The following is a 14,963-nucleotide window of genomic DNA, read 5'->3' on the forward strand; positions in this document are numbered from 1 at the left end:
GGCTTTAAGGTCCCCTCCAACCCAACCCTTATGGAGGAAAACAGCATCGCTCTCGGGTCATTTATACTGACTTTGCTGCAGAGACAAGTATGGACACAAAATGATGAAAAAAACAACATTTTCTCAAGACAAGAAGGGCCACCCTATAAGAAGAAATGGTTTGAAGTTGAAGGAGGGCAGACTGAGGTTGGATGTCGGGGAAGTTCTTTACTGAGAGAGTGGTGAGGTGCTGGAACCGCTGCCCAGAGAGGCTGTGGATCCCCGTCCATCCCTGGAGGTGTTCAAGGCCAGGTTGGATGGGGCCCTGGGCAGCCTGGGCTGCTGTGAGATGTGGAGGTTGGTGGCCCTGCCTGTGGTGGGGGGTTGGAGCTTCGTGATCCTTGAGGTCCCTTCCAACCCTGGCCATTCTGTGATTCTATGATACCCCTTTAATCCTGCATTTTCATTCTACCCAACTGCATGCTCATGCCTTGTCCCTAACACAAAAAGTCTGCATGAAATACCTGCATGTATCATCCAGGGGAACTGTGGAACCACTGGTGCTGCTTGTGGCTAATGAATTACCTGCAGGATGAATGCATTTATTTCTATGATTCCATCATTCAGAACTCTGAGATTCACATTTTTTATCATCAAAACCAGAAGATCAGGCCATTTGAACACAGCCACCCCACCAAACCCTCCCAACGCACTGGACTCAACGACGTCCAACGTTGCTACCCAAATGGCCAAGCATCCCTGATCTGGTGGACTCGAGGACACTGCAGTGATCAACATGGGCTGCAGGGATTGACTGAGAGCTGGGAACTTCAGAAGACACAGCCAGCAGCAGGCAAGGTACCCATGTTTTGGAGTGGGAGTGTTGAGTCTACAGAGATAGACTCCACGTGTACTCACCTCCGAACACAGGTTTGCCACTCCTTTCCCACTCAAGAAGCAGCCAAGTACATTTGTCCAGACATAACCTCTTTAAAATGAAGGTTCAGGTTTTGGAAGACTACACTAAATAATTCTAACGTAAATCCCAGGGATGGGACTCATGACCAAACACAGCTCTCGGCATCTCCATTGGAATCAACCAGCAATGTGCCTTTCAACACAAGGGAGGAAGAAGAGCTTCGAAGACATAACGCACACATCTCACAAAAACAACCCTAGGGGAGATGCTCTTTCCTTGCCATTACCATGAAAGCAGCACAGGGGATCACATCTCCACACTGCACCTCAAACTGGGCAGAAAAATGTGGAACCAGAGTGATGAGGAGGGACCACAGGCGAGCAGTACATCCTAATGCAGCAGCACAGCAAGGAGTTTGGGATTGCATCATGGATTTTTGTCTGAGAGCAGGCAGAGGGCTGACTGATAACTCTATGGAAGAGTCCAGGCGGTAATATGTGGAGCAGGACAGAACACACCCACACTATTTAGTGATTTTTTGAATGGAAATTTTAAAATTTCAAGTAACTCTTCAAATAACTTCCAAAATTCGTTATTTTTCCATTTCCAGCAGTCACTATGGAAGAAAAAAGCAGAAAGAACTGCTCAATGGCACATGGAGCCTGAAGAGGGCTGTTTGTGCAAAAAACTCCACTGATTTCCATCGGCAGAATCTCCACGATGTGCCACACGTGCTGGAGAACAGCTCTGGCAGTTCCTGGCAGCAGGAGAGCATCATGCACTGCAGCCACGCAACACAAACCCTCAGAGATTTACTCACCAGCTTCACATCTCTGAGCTTGTGGACTTTATTATCAGCTTTTATTTAGCAATAGTTGCAATGAACACGGGGCAGCCTACCGAAGGTTCATGAAGCACAGCATCTTATCAGCATATTAATCAGGCTCTGATAGGGAAAATGATCATGGTGTAAGCTACAATGCTTTTATGGTTTCACGCTTGAAGCTCCAGAGAAGACTGATTCTTCATCCCTGATTCCCCTCCAGTGAGCTCGTCCATTAGCCACAGGACTGGTGAGTACTGAGGACACACAGCCTGCCCAAAAGTTGACCCAAGGCTGGCGAGCACTGAAGGCAAATAACCTGCCCAAAAGTTGACCCAAGGCTGTCAAGCACTCACGACACACAACCTGATGACCAAAAGTTGACCCAAGGCTGTCAAGCACTCACGACACACAACCTGCCCAAAAGTTGACCCAAGGCTGTCAAGCACTCACGACACACAACCTGCCCAAAAGTTGACCCAAGGCTGTCAAGCACTCAGGACACACAACCTGATGACCAAAAGTTGACTCAAGACTGTCAAGTACTAAGGACACACAACCTGATGACCAAAAGTTGACTCAAGACTGTCAAGTACTGAGAACACACAACCTGATGACCGAAAGTTGACTCAAGACTGTCAAGTACTGAGGACACACAACCTGGTAACCAAAAACAGGTTGAAAAAGTTGACCCAACTACACAGAGAGAACAAAGTTACCCATCTCTGGGGCACACGGTCTTGCTGAAGTTAGAGGTGTTTGCTGGGCTGATGTGTATTTTAAGGACTTACCCACATCCTTTTGCAAAATACTCAGAGTTAATCACAGACAGAAGTGGTGTAAACAGAAAGACAAAGGATAACGCATCCAAGGAGAACCAGGCATTTGAACTGCTTACAATTGGGACAGGAAAACGCATTCTACAAATAATAAAATAGCAAATGAGAGTCCTTAAGTGTATTTTTTAAAGTTAAGATCAATTAAAACAGCACTTTACAGTAAGACCCAAATTAATTACATGCTATTTTAATATTCAAACACTGCTACAGATGTTCTAAAATAAGTCAAATTTTCAAACGGGCAGTGATTACTGGAGCTGGACCTGCTGGAGCACACAGCCGATAATATTCTGCCCATTTCTTGTGTTAATTTAACACTTCTGACCACTTCAATGAGCACTTCTACTTTCAAACCTTGGTTTATGCACTATTTACCATTTAAGCCATTTAAACCAAAGCAATTGATCAGTCACAAGCTCCAAAGCTGCAATGAACTCCTGGAGCCATGGAAGGGCTCCACACAAATTCTGGGAGGCCACATCCCTTCCACGCCATTTCAGAACAATTTGAGAAAGAAACACCTGCCAACTCTTTAACTTCATGCTTCTCCTGTGAAAAGTCCATTTTCTCTGTCAATATGCATTTAAATATCCTCCAGAATAGCCTGTGGCTACATAATAAATTGATCAATAGCTGAGCAATGCAAGTTAAAGCATTGCAAATGAACTCCAAGGGTAGAAATCAGCATTAGATAGACAGAATCTGGCATTTCTAAAACAAGAGCTATGTCAGCTTTCTGTTAATAACTGTTGAAACTGCCCTCGAGCATTGCCTGTCTTTGATATGTAAAGGAATTAATGTTAATTTTTCCCTTTTGCAGTGTAACTTTAGTTTTCCCACCAAATATTTGACAAATTCATATGTAAAGGACATTCTGGAGTACTACTTGCCTAGCAAAGAAATAGCTCTTCATTTAAACTAAGAAAATGGGAAAACCAAGCATCAACATGACCCAGTTACTGCTTTGTTGTCCCGTATCCACGCAGCCACTTGAATCTTCCTATTTTTGAGTTCCCACTGACATTCCCAGGGACCTTTTGACATTTCCTTGAGTCCCATCTCTTCCAACCTTTCTGCCTTAGGTCATGCTTTACATCACGAACTCTGGACGATGAATGGCTGAAGTTTGGGGTGAAACCAGCCCCACCAGGATGTCTACCGGAGCCGCCACGAGCAAGGAGGACAATGGCTTTAAACGTCTGAGTGCACAACACAGTCTTCATGGTGTAAAATAACCAGCAGGTTATTTTAGAAGATAATTTCCTATTAATGTCACCATTCGACTTATTCAGAATGCAGTCGTGTAGAATTGGTTCATTTAAATCACCCTCAAATTTCTCCCTCTGGAAAAATTCTTACAAGGTAAGAACTGAATATCTGCACCATACTGTTTAAATAAAACTGTCCTACAAAGTGCCAGGAAGGCAGCTTCTAAAACACAGAATGGCCTGGGTTGCAAAGGAGCACAGTGCTCACCCAGTTCCAACCCCCTGCTGTGTGCAGGTCACCAACCAGCAGCCCAGGCTGCCCAGAGCCACATCCAGCCTGGCCTTGGATGCCTGCAGGGATGGGGCATCCACAGCCTCCTTGGGCAACCTGTTCCACTGCCTCACCACCCTCTGCATGAAAAACTTCCTCCTCATATCCAACCTAACATCCACGGCTGTTCAAAAGCAGACGGAGAAAATTCACATCCAATAAGTGTTTAACGTGGAGTTGCAAGCACATGCAAAGAAAGTGAAGTGGGAGAGAAGTAGACTCTTGTCAAACCCATCCACACACTGCAAAGCACAAAATTGCTGCTCTCTCCAGTGCACTTTGGAACTCCTTCTCCCACCCGAGAACTGCTGGAGTCTGCAGTCCTCTCTCTGTGTGATATTTCTGATTATTCACAGAGAATTTTTCCCAAAGCCTCTCATGCTTTGACTGGAAGACCAAAGTTTCCCTGCGTGAAGTATCTCCAACTAAGCAGCATGCATAAATTTGACTGGGGAAAAGAAAAATGGTGGATCAAAATAGGGCAAAACCTCTTTGAGGAACTCTCCATACTGGAGTTATCAGCCAGGACTCCTCCAGCAACACAGCAGGGCTGATCTGCTGCCAGAGGGAGGGAGCAGAGCCAGCGAAACGCCGTGCAAATGAAATAGCTGGGAGTATTGGATGCTCATTTCCATGTGCTGCTGACCACTTCTCTCCACAAAGCAGTCTCACTGTGAGCCTTGAAGTCAACTCATACAGCTGGTAAAGTGAACACAAAGTACGGCCGCAACGTGGCACTTAATAGCTAATTAATAGCTAATGACACTCAACAAAATGTTAGAAGGAAGAGCGTTCCCAGGCGGATGGCAGGAAGGGTTACACCATCAGAATACGTGCTGGGGAAAAAACTCCCAGGGAAGAACAGGGAAGAACAGACACTCAAATTGAGGTTTTTTTCCAAAGCACAACCCCTCTCTGAGCTCAGTTCTTTCTCTATCACTACACATCAGCTCCCTGCCAGTCACATAATTACGGCGAGCATAACCCACTGCCTTTTTCAAGCATTAAAGATGACACTTTTAGACAACTGAGTTCTAAACGCGGGCTTCAAACAGTCAAGTGCCTCAATGCTCAACGTAGCATCAACTCGAGCAAAGTGTAATTTGAAAGCAAAAACAATCAGCCAACAACTCAGCGTAAATCATCACCTACGATAACAACAGCGTGCTCCCCAAAGAACTGGCTCCACCACAGGTGGAATTCGGGCCCAATTTCCTCTCATTAACCTCACTGCTGAGTCCCCGACGTGAACCACTTCTCCTTAATTAAGGGAATCACCACTCATTAACGATGGCCTGCTCCCTCCACCCATCAGGGACGTTCTTGGACCTACCTGTGTATGCCATGTTCTTCGGGTTTCCATAGGGAGCCCCAGGCTGAACGGGGCTGTAAACCGGGTTCATGGTGGAAGATCAGGAACTCTGCAGACAAAAAGAAAGCAGAGGTGAGACAGCTGCCTGCACTGTGCTCCCGTTCTGAGGTCCGCAACGGTGCTGTTTGCTAGGATTATTACATTATAATTCAGGACACTGTGAGAAAAAAAAAAAAAAGATTTACAGCTTGATGTGACAACCAGATAACGTATTCCATCATTCAAGTTTTGGATCTCTCCATTATTTCCTCTAACTTCTTCACCATTGCACAGACTGCCTATAAATACACCTGGAACAGATTAATTTCACATATTCCCTTCCTTCGTGGGCCTCAGGATTCATGACCCAGCATCTACCGTGCAGAGGAAAAGCCAGAAATTGAGCAGAGGAATTCACCCCTTCAGCACAGTCAATGTTTACCGGGTAACGAAGACAACGAGAACGGAGAACCGACCTTTCAGCAACGAGCCAACAAAGACCCAATGAAATGGAGAGCACCTCAAATTGACTCCAGCATCCTCATGCCTAAGCCCCGGGTGCTGCACAAGCATTTGTGGGGCTGCCCAGGGCGTGCAGCGGCTGTTTGGGGTGGTCATGGACACCCGCTGTCTTCTGTTGAGTTTTATTTAGAGGAAAACAAGTAGCTTGGGAATTTGTGTCTATCAGTTGTCAGTTAAGCAACTGCTCAGTTAATTATCTTAATGAAGCACATTCTCAATTCTGATTAATAGGAAAATCAGTCATTAAGCTTTATTAGGCGACGCATTTGTCTCTGCAGCTAGCTAGTGACAGTTTCAAAGGCGAACCCCAGCGATCCTTCTCCAAAATGTGATGTTTTAAAACGTATTATTTTACAGCTCATAAATACAGTTGTCCTTTCCAAGCAAGTCTCTCATGATGGATGTGCAATTTGTTAGATCATTAACTCCTTCCACTGTACCTCAGGACGGTAAACAAGTCAAATGTTAAATGCTAGGAACAACTGACTTGACAACAATTACTGCTTAATTAATTAGCCGCCCCTCCACCCCCAAGTTAGCAGACAAAGAGCAATAGTCAAAGCAAAGTCAACGCCAGCTGTAAGGCACACCACAGGAACTGGAACTGACACTGCAGGGATTTGTGAGTGGGCACAAGGCTCCGTGGTGTTGGCTGTGGGATGCCAACATGGAGCTCCCATGCACTGCTCGCTGGGTACCACAATGTCAGGACTATCAGAGAGTGTCCAAAGGAAGGCTACGGAGATGGGGAGGGGTCTGGAGGCCAAAGGCTGTGAGCTGTGGCTGAGGAGGGCCTCCACAGCTCAATGTATAAAGAGCTGCATCCACTGTAGCCAAAAACACCTCCTTTTTCCCCAGGAGGCTCATGCCTCCTTCAATGACCTCTTTCAGTTCACATCCACCGTGCCCCTGCAGTGCAGGTTTCACATCAATGCTGGGAATAAGGCGAGAGGGTGCTCCAAACAGCCATAAGCCATTCTGGCAAGAAGCAGCACTCTAACGAACCCAAAACCTGGGTGCAATCAGAGGCAATCAGGAGATTACAGAATTCACGTTGAGGCTCCTACAGCAATGCAGCGTGCTTTGAGGGTTCCTGGTGGAGGAGATTTGGTTTGGGTTTTGGTCTTCCAGGCTGAATGTCCCATGGTGCACGGTTTGAAGGAGCCCACTGGACCACCACTGTGTCCCATGAGAGTTTGGAGGGCGCTGGGTGGGCAATGAGAGTGGAGCTGCTGAAAGAAATGTGGTCCACACACATCAGAACTGCTCTGTGCATGGAAATAACAACACGGTTGGTGGGAGCCACCTCCCCACCGCAACAGTGCTCTGAATCACAGCAGCAGCAAAGCACATAACCTAACAGTTCCCACATACATGTGATGCCTTAAGTCAGAAACGCAACAAACAGGACCCGAAAGGAAAAGGAAGAGAGCTAATGGATGAGAAATGAGGCAGAAAAATCCAATACAGGCCTGAGATCAGCAGGGCTCAGCTTCCCCTCACCTCTCCACATCCCCTCTTGCTTCTCCTATAGATAAAGAACGATTCAGTGAACACCGCTGCGTGTGTCTGGCAGTACTGGGTGCTGTGCCAAAAGGCAAAGAACACACTGCTTGAGAAGGACAAAAGAAAATGCTTCTTAGCCAAGACAGACAGATTATAATCACACGATGGGGTTGAGAGCCCGGTGAGGAAGAGGTGCTTCCTCCCCACTTGGTATGCGTGGCATTACCTCCAGCCAGCATGAAAGAGTCAATGCATTTCAGACGGGTGATTTTCTTTCTCTTTAGCATCTTAAAGCACATTCAGATGAGCTTCCAATACGTTCTGCAAGACAATACCGTTCAAAACCCCATTTTAAATTCATCACAGGCACTGCGTTGTGGCATTCGAAAAGTAACACTGAAATGGGAATAAAAAAGGATTAGCAAAATTAAACCTCCCTCATCACAATGACTTGCAGCACTTGCTCACGGCCATGAGTGCACAACAAAAAGACTAACAGGAACGAATCATGAACAGACAAGTGCAAGTGTGGCTGTGCTGCATGGAGCTCCCACAGCTCCCCAGTCCCCACAGCAGCGATGCTCCACTGCCTGGAAGCTGCTGAGAGCCCACTAAGAGCTGAAGGAGATTGCCATGGGAATGGGTTGTGAGCAAACAGTCCTGGGATACTTTCTGGCTGTAACCTGGTGACATTTCCTTCTATTTTATCCTTCCTACGCACCACTGGTTTCCTGATGTTGGTTTGCTGTGTGCCTTTGGAAAAGCTCTGTCCAGGACCACCTTCATTGCCTCCCCTCCCAGAGCAATCAAAGTTTCGAGTCCTCCAACACTGATGGCCATCAACAATTTTACACACAAATTTTAATGCAAATATTTCTATGTGTACACTGGTGGAAGTAGCACCTCCCACCCCAATACACAGATCTGAAGGCACTGCCCACTTGTGCCACATATAATAGCATCGAATCACTGAGGTTGGAGAAGACCTCCAAGATCCCCAAGCCCAATCCCAACCCAACTCTACCGACCACGTCCCTCAGTGCCACATCTCCATGGCTCTGGAACACCTCCAGGGATGGTGACCCCACCAACTTCTTGGAAGCAGAGGAAAAGAGAGACAGTGCTGAAGGAGATGGGAGAAATTCTAAAAGGAAAGCACAAATCCAGCGTGCAAGCTTCAGGAAGGTGATAAAGTTATTTTTCATGTTTTCTGCAGACTAAGTGAAGAAGATTTTACAAACACAGCGTTGCTTAGAAGTAAGTATATTTTACAGTATTCTTAAAAGAGGGAGGCTGACTGTGACAGGCGCATCTTTCACGTTCTTGGGAAATTGAATTGTAGATTGAATCATAAATTTAGACACAACTGCAAGGAAAAAAGTAAACAATGTGAAGGTGAGCTATTGTGGACGAGGCACACCGCTCCATCTCGCTCCGTGTCAGCCCTTGTGTTGTACTTTTCAGCCTTCCACAGCATTTTGGTTGCGATGTGCCATCGGGATGTGGTCAGTGGGTATGATGGGGGTGGGCTGGGGTTGGACATGCGGATCTGAGAGGATCTTCCCCACCAGTCTTAATGATTCTGTAGCCTTTTTTGACATCAGAACATACGTGCTTTTTGCTCTTGTGCTTTTCTTTTGAAATAGAGAGGCATTTTCTCCATGCACACACCAAAAATTATTTATTTCTCGTCAGCCGGCATGGAACCAAACATTAGAGGCTGTGAACAAAGACAAACCCTGAAGAGATATTTCCTTCTTCATCTGCACATCAGTGTTTAAAATTCGTTTCATACGAGTCACAGGCTAATCGTATTCAGCCCAAACCTCCTTGAGCACAAAAAGCTCTCCTGACCTTACACCGCATTCTCATTCCAATAATTTTCTGACAATTTTTCAGTTAAGCCATTTGAAGTTTGACCCTCACTTGGGATCTGCCAAAAAGTAATTCAATTAACTTTCTATCCCCGTTTTGAAGGGAAATGCACCCGAGCTCAGCTTTCCACACAAGATTGTTTTCACAACCAGCACTTCCTACCTACACAACAAAAAATAAGGTAGAATCACAACGTGGCTGTGTTGGAAGGGTCCTTAAACCTCCATCCATGGCCTTGGGCACCTCCAGGGTCGGGGCATGACTTCTCTGGTCATAGTAGAATGAACACATCTCAAGTAGAGAATAATATTTAACCTGTCACAGGTTTTAGAGAAGAATCTGGTTTAAACTGACACTGTTTGGCTTCATCCTTTATTAACAGAATAAAACATAATTTTAAAAATTTAATTGATTTAGACAGGTGAACCGAAGGAAGGCCAACAAGAAGAAGAAAAAGTTCAACACTTCATTTAACTATGAATTATTAACCCTAAGTTTTGGTTGTGCAACACAGTGTCTGCTTTTATCTCTTTAACTACACCTCAGTTATACTTTGACCTCGAGTCACTGAAGCTGGAGGTGTTCAAGGAACGTTTGGATTTTGTGCTGAGGGACGTGGTTTAGTGAGAGCTATTGGTGATGGGCGGACGGTTGGACTGGGTGATCTTGGAGGTCTCTTCCAACCTTGGTGATTCTGTGTTTCTCTTTTCTTCCATCCAGAGTAAAGGTTATTCCAACGTGTTTCCAAATGAGACAACTTCAGACTTGTTAGTTAACCAGCTGATCTGGGGCTTTCTCACTTGCAAGAATTGCATTTTGTAGAACACAAAATGGGAACGTGCCTGTGTGTTCATGACATGAAGAATGTAATGGCTCATTTGCAAGCACAAAGCAGCTTGACATTACCAACCTCATGCTGACCCAAAAATAAGTGCTGAGGAACGAAAAATCTTCATGTTCCCATTGCTGAAGTTTACGATGGACCTAAAAACCAGAGGATCTAAATAACTTCATCATTCAATTACACTAAATAGGATAAAAAAATACAATAAAAGAAACCCATGTCCTGGGCCAGAGCTTCTACAAACACCCTTTGGCCTTCAAATGTGAAACCAGTTCTCTACAACAAAACTTCAGCAATTAGAATAAAAAAATGATTCTGACACAAAGTGATGCTATATTAATTGGTACTCAGAGAGCAAAATGTCTGCATGCAGATGAACCAGCATTACAAATTCCTTGCTTTACATCTACAAGATAGACGGGTCTCCCCAGCAGGTAACCAACAAATAAAAGCATTTTTAAAGATATCTAACCTGTGTGTCCCTGTGTGTCCAACACCAACTCCCAGTAGTTCTCAAAGGCATTCACTGATATATTCCCATTAATTCCTTCGACTTGAGACCTTGCTGACTTTTTCTTTTGAAGCAAACCCTGCTGTACTGCTGCATGTAGTGCTCCCATCCTGCCCTCCAACTGAGCCACATCTTCCTCTGGTGATTATCTCAGTGCTTTTATCTGAACAACCCGAGTTTGTTGTGTTTTGCTGAGAAGACATCCCAGGATACACAGTTGGAAACCTCTCTGATTCTACCTCTGCACTACTGATGGCTTTGGAGATTTGGGTTGGTCATTAGCAAAGCCATGGGGAGGGTGCTGCAGTATGGGGCAGGGTGACCCACAGATCGTGGAATCACAGAATCATCAAGGTTAGAAAAGAGCTCTCAGATCCCCAAAACCAACCCAAGCCCACCCTACCATGCCCACTAACAGTGCCCCTCAGTGCCACATCCCCATGGTTCCAGAACACCCCCAGGGATGGTGTTTCTCACATCCCCCTCTCCCTCCACAGTCTTAAGCTTCTCAATCTCTGATATAATCCCAGAACCACAGACTGGTTTGGGTTGGAAGGGCCCTCAAAGCCCCCTAGCCCCAACCCCTCCATGGCAGGGACACCTCCCACAGTCCAGTACCCACAGCCCAATCTATGGCCTTGGGCACTGCCCTGGATGGGCACCTGGCCTTTGGAACCTCACTGGGTTCTCACTGGGTTCTCATTGGATTCCCACTTTTTGAGTGTGTCCAAGACCCTCTGGATGGAGTCCCTTCCTTCTGTCCTATCAACTGCATCACTCAACTCGGTGTCATCAGCAAACTGGGGAAATTCTGTACAGAGAGAGTGGTGAGGTGCTGGAACAGCTGCCCAGAGAGGCTGTGGATCCCCGTCCATCCCTGGAGGTGTTCAAGGCCAGCTTGGATGGGGCCCTGGGCAGCCTGGGCTGCTGTGAGATGTGGAGGTTGGTGGCCCTGCCTGTGGTGGTTGGTTGGTTGGAGCTTCGTGATCCTTGAGCTCCCTTCCAACCTGGGCCGTTCTGTGATTCTGTGAACTGCTGAGGATGCACTCGATTCTCCTGTATTTATCATCAAGATGTTAAGGAGATATTAAAGATACCATTTGCTTTCCAAAAAGCTTTCCTACTGGCGCAGGTCAGAAGTTCCCCTGGTATCTGGCTGGACACAAGAAGCCCTGAGGAGCAGCGGGGCTCAGGCTGCTGTTCCCAGTTCTCCATTCATCTCTATTTATCCCAGAGCACATCCATAAAACATAAAATTTCAAGATGCCTCACCCACCAGATCACAACAGTTTATTTCCCCCATCAGCCGTGATGATGTTTAGTGACAGGCACTGAACAGCACCCAGTGTTTCTGGTTAACTTAGCGCAGAATTTGACCTACCATAAAATTATTGAAACTTTGGTTTTTCCCTGGATTATAAACATCTATCTTAAATCACTGTGATAACTTTCAACCTGTCACTGTGAAAAAAAGCAAAATATTCTCTGTTATCTTTCTCATCCGAGGCTCCTCGAGCTGCTCCAGCCCTTGCTCAGCCAACCACTGCTCTCCCACTAAGAGAAGGTATAATTTAGGAGCCAAACATAAAACCAGCCACAAAAATAATATTCATAAAATACAATTTATGCACTAATAAAAACAAGCCTCCCCTCTTCCGAGCTTTTTGTAAGTATTAAGCAATCCATCACCCCTACAGCTTCTCTCTGCAGCATCTGAGAAGCCCAGAGGAAGCAGTGGGTGATGAGCTCACGGTAACGCAGACCAAGAGAGCTCCAGAGCTGAAGCCTTGCTGCCACACGTGTATTGGCTATAATGCAGAAGACTCAAGTATTTGAGCATCTGTGGAGATGCAGACCCCCATCTCAAAGGCACTAAAGCACAAATCATGTCGGGGTTAGGTTGAGAATGAGCAGGTTGGACAGAGCCCACTCCCACTTGTAGAGCTGAGCACGCGGTTGGCACATCCGAATCACAGCAGAACCACCTCTTGGTTTTATCCCTCCCTACAACGTGTGTTTTCCCTTCCACAAGCTCAAACTAAACGTTATGAACCAACTTCAGACCCACCATCAAAAAAAAAAAAACAAACAAAGTCAATACCAGAAAAGTTCACGTTATCCTCAAAGACATGTTTTAATTTACGTTTCGCTCCAAAATTTCCAGCCACTACCGCTAATTGCTTTCTTTCCATTTCTGCAATTACTCTCCTCGGTGGAGGAGAACCACTTCCCAGCTGTATCCTGAATACTGAAAACATCTTCCCACGCACAGCAACGGGATAACGATCTAAACTGGTGTCTGAATGGAGGACAAAGTTGACGCACCAGAAATACAATACTCCTGGAATTAAATCAGAACTGAGAGGGCCTCTTAATAATACACAAAACAGAACCCTCCCAGCTTTACTGGGTCAGCACTCAAACAGGTTTCCACTGTGTGATTTACAACTTCCAGCCACAAAGGCTCCTTGATGCCCTCCAAGGTCCTCTCCCATGTCCCCAGTCCTTTCTTTTCTGGTCCAGATTGAAATACCAGCAGCACCTGGCCAGCATGGTCTGCCAGTGTGGTACCATGTGAAAAATAAACTCCATTGGGAGTTCTTTTCATGTAGAAGGGCTCAAGTTAAGAAAATCTGATATTTACAACATTCACTGGCAGAACATAGGCAGGTGTTTTATTGCCCAGGGGTCAACCGGTCCAAAATATGAGAAGAAGAACCATAGAATCATAGAATGGTTTGGGTTGGAAGGGACCCTTAAGACCATCCAGTTCTAACCTTCCTCTAGACCAGAGATGTGAAGCAGTTGTTTTTCAATTCTTCTTAGGAGCCATCGACACACAGGAAATTCAAATTGGAAACACGATGCAAACTGGTTTCTTTGAATGCTAAATGCTTATTTAATCACATCCAGCTCCCCTTGCCCACAGAAGGCTTTGGCTCACGCGCAGAAGATCAATGCTGTATTATAAACCTAAATATCTAATGGTCATATTTGACTTGCTTATGGCTTGAGGTTTCTTTAGCAGCTCTAAGCAAGCCTACTGCTCTACCACAGAGTCATTCAGGTTGCAACAGGCTTCTAAGCCCATCACGTCCAACCTACCAACCATGCATCGATGGAGAGGCGCTCCCAAAGCACCTGGTGCAAGAGCACAGAACCAGCTTAAGAGAAGGAAACTTTACAGCAGATGGTTGTGATCCTGAAAGCTTTAAATGAAGGCTACATAAGCTCACAAAGCTGTACTCAAACACAAGCTCAATGCTCGGCATGAGAGTTGCCAGGGTTGGGGGTAGGCATCTATAGGAGACCGAGCCCTGTGTGTCTACAACACACTTCTACAACACGTGCAATATGCAGAATTCACATTTTCATTTCATAATTATTGTAAAACCCAGGGAGTTTTTCAGCCTGCAGTGCTCCCATTCACCCAAACAGCCCTTCAGGCTCCTGGGAACGCTCCCAGCAGACACAAAGGAAGGGATAAAAGGCCACAGCAAGTCAACAATGCACACTCCTCACAGGTTTCCGGATTTTCCTTCCCAAAATAAAGAGTTTGGAAGGGATTCAATGAAGTCTGAAGGAGCTCACAGCTGGCAGTTGCTATCAGCACTCTCAGTTGAAAAGAGAAAATCCCAATTCAGTGTGGCCTGACTGCTTTTTTGGGGGGATACAGCGGGATTGGGGCTGAATGGCACCACGTGAACAAACAGCAAAGCAGCCACTACGTTCTTCTTAAAATACCAGTGCATGCTCACATGAAAAAATAACCACATAATTCTTTCAAAAAATGTTAGAAAGGAAATGCTGACTCGCTGGCTGTCATCCCAAAGCAGCCCAGCAAATACTTCTCCTCAAATGAGAACATTTCCATGCACCTCAAATGGATTTATCCCCTGTATGTGGAACCATCCAGATGACCACGGCTTCAGGATCCTTGTGCTAATCCCTATCACAAGAGATTGATTTCGTAATTTAATTGATTCAGCAAATTCACTTTTTAAATATAATCATCATCTCCCCCATGGCCTCACCTGGACACTGCTCACAGCAAGGCTCCGAGTGTCTGTTCTGCACAGATCCTACACAAACCCACAGACAAATATCCCTTATTTATGGATTCTTCTCTTGGGGGGGGGATAAAATAAGCTCCTTAATTTGCAAGCAATTTCTGACACGTTTATTTTCATGCTGATAGACACATCTCTGTACATAGCAGCCTCTGTGCCGTCACTCTTCATAACAGTTCAATCCA

The 14,963-nt window shown here is 45.7% G+C and overlaps 1 protein-coding gene and 1 long non-coding RNA gene across 3 annotated transcripts in view; both read right to left on the reverse strand.

Annotated features, from left to right (window-relative positions):
* Positions 1-14,963, reverse strand: part of FCHSD2 (FCH and double SH3 domains 2) — a 569,931-nt gene that overhangs the window by 115,045 nt on the left and 439,923 nt on the right. The window lies entirely within an intron of this gene.
* Positions 4,175-12,180, reverse strand: LOC104909433. The gene is made up of 3 exons (XR_004158674.1): positions 12,171-12,180; positions 10,934-10,937; positions 4,175-5,520 (listed from the first exon to the last, which is right to left on the reverse strand). It is a non-coding gene; the product is annotated as an uncharacterized LOC104909433 (long non-coding RNA).

Source organism: Meleagris gallopavo, chromosome 1, assembly GCF_000146605.3.
Source record: "Meleagris gallopavo isolate NT-WF06-2002-E0010 breed Aviagen turkey brand Nicholas breeding stock chromosome 1, Turkey_5.1, whole genome shotgun sequence".
NCBI classification, from domain to species: domain Eukaryota; kingdom Metazoa; phylum Chordata; class Aves; order Galliformes; family Phasianidae; genus Meleagris; species Meleagris gallopavo.